Below are 2825 nucleotides of genomic sequence, written 5' to 3' on the forward strand. Positions count from 1 at the left end.
CCCGAAACTGTAACTGGACAAATTCCTCCGGGAAATACCGGATAAACCACCTACACATGGATACGTCTCAAGCAACAACTCTCTTCTTGAGCGGTCCATGATATCCCGAAATAATTAACTAAAAGTCTTTCCAGATGGTGCTCCTGAGTGAGTCATGGCCCCGCCGATAATGGCCGAAACCGATTTAAGTTATCTAAGTTATATCTATATATGAATATGTGTGTATATATAATAATGGCTACTTATTCGCAATTTGCAACCGAAAGGCAGGACTCTAGACGTCACTAAAGCGCCAAAGTGTGCTAGTTAGCACCAGCTTTGCTAGAAATAATAGTCAAATCAACTCTTTTCCACGATAAAGCATTTGTCTTATAACTGACAAGGGAGGCAAGCAACCCTACAGCTTCCGAGGGATGGCCGGATCATGAGTGATTTCACCAGTGATTTTGAATTTTTATTTATGCTCGTAAGTGGCTCAGATAGATAGATAGATAGATAGATAGAGAAACTCAGGTAGATATATAGATAGATAGATAAATAGATAGAAGGATGGATTGATTGATAGATATATAGATAGATAGATAGATAGATAAATTGATTGATATATATATATATATATATATAGATAGATAGATAGATAGATAGATAGAGAAACTCAGGTAGAAAGATAGATAGATAGATAGATAAATAGATAGAAGGATGGATAGATATGTAGCCGTGTGGTAAGAAGTCAGCTTTCGACTAGCATTGTTCGGGGTTCATTCCTGATGCCTTGGGCAACCAATTTTATACACATTTGTAATATTGGCCTCAAAGTTTGACACAACCCAGAAATTACCTCGACCCCATTGATCGACTGGTATTTATTTATCGACAATAAAAGGTAATGTCGATCTCCGTGGGATTCGAACACAGAACGTAAAGGCGGAAAAAATGCTGCTAAGCATTTTGCTCAGCGTGCTAACGATTCTGCCAGCTCACCGCCTAGTACACTTGGAATATTGTAATAATGGTTGCAAATTTTGGCACAAGGCCAGTAATTCCGGGTGAAGGGATGAGTCGATTACATTAACCCTACAACTCAATTGATACTTTTTTTTATCGACCCCGAGCGTTGAAAGGCAATTTCGACTTCGGCAGAATTTGAAATACGAATGTAGAGACGTACGAAATAACTCTAAGTATTTTTCCCGGCATGCCTATGGTTTTGCCATTTCACCGCTTTGCACACTTAGACACATTGACAACTTTCGCTTAACGAAAATATGAAGGAGAGAGAGAGCAAAATTTAAATATTAGAAAACCTAGTTGTCAGGTGTAATTATAAGAACCTTCATACATTATTTCTATGTCCTGTGTTCTACATAAAGGAAGGTCATCTCTTCAATTAGTAAATGCTGTCATGAAATCACATATGGCCAGTAAGTCCGATCCGACTGCAGATGTTACATGTCTTGTTTAGAAGTGCTCTTTTCAAGATGGAGTGTTTCAATTGTCCGTGTTTCGAGAGTCAAGAGTCGAAGATCAATTCCTCCCAAACCAGTATATTTTCTGACATCTGCTTGTAGTCTTAAGCACCCACTCTAAGAGTCTTAAGTTTTTTTTCTCCCATTCCTAAACAGTTTCAGAGGTTCAAGTCTCGAACCTTTATCAAATTGCACTCCCCGCAAACCAACTGTTTAACTTACCTGGCATCAAACATCCTACTAAAGTTCCACGCTCAATGCACCTGATAGCATCTGCAATGCATCTCAGTACCAGACATGTCAGCTTGCTCAATAACACTTGTGTTCGTTGTTAGAATTTGGCGTCCGTTATTTAAGATTCTCCTAAGCCAAGCTTACCATTGATGTGAATGTTCTTATCATTATTTCTGAGAGTATTAGTAGAGTCCAGAACAGTTGAAACGAATAAAATGTAGTAATGATTGCAAAGACAAAACAAATTCTCATGAACGTAAGATCGCCGGATAAAATGCGTAATCTTCAGTTTATGCCATTCCGTTGCCAGTACAAAAACATAAGTAACATTCATCTTACCCCACTCTTAACTTTTGCTTTAATGCTACATGAAGGCGCATGGCTTAGTGGCTGGAATATTCGGTTAATGGTCGTAAGGTTCTGTTTTCGCTTGCTGGAAGCACGCTGTGTCCTTGAGCAAGAAACTTTATTTCATGTTGCCGCAGTCTTCTCAGCTGGTAAAGATGAGTTGTACCTGTGGTTCAAAGAGCGGGCTTTCTCACGTTCTGTGTCACGCTGAATCTTCATGAGGACTACGTTGAAAGGTACGCGTGTCTGTGAAGGGCTCTGCGACTTGGACGTTAATTTCACGAGCGGGCTGTTTCGTTTTTCGGAACAACTGGAACCCACGACGTTGTAGCTAAAAATGTACAGTTTGTCTGTCTGTCTGTCTGTCTGTCTGTATGTATGTATGTATGTATGTATGTATGGATGGATGGATGGATGAATGGATGAATGGATGTGTATCTGTACATAAATACGCGTTTAATAAGGTTCCACACAAATCACAGCCAGCACGAGATCAGCTCAGAGAGAGTAAAGATACTTATAATAAAAGCCATACAAAAACCAACGTGAGGTTTTGTTACCCAGGTTTCCGGCCAAGAAACCCTGGTAACCGAATTGCACCCAGTTTACGTAGGGGTCTTATTAATAATATGCATGCACACGCAGACACACACACAGACATACACACACACAGACATACACACACACGCAAACACATACACACATACGTACATATATATATAAATGTATTTAAGCGTAAATTTATATATATATATATATATATATATACATATATAT

This window comes from Octopus bimaculoides, chromosome 11 (genome assembly GCF_001194135.2).
Source record: "Octopus bimaculoides isolate UCB-OBI-ISO-001 chromosome 11, ASM119413v2, whole genome shotgun sequence".
Taxonomy (NCBI): domain Eukaryota; kingdom Metazoa; phylum Mollusca; class Cephalopoda; order Octopoda; family Octopodidae; genus Octopus; species Octopus bimaculoides.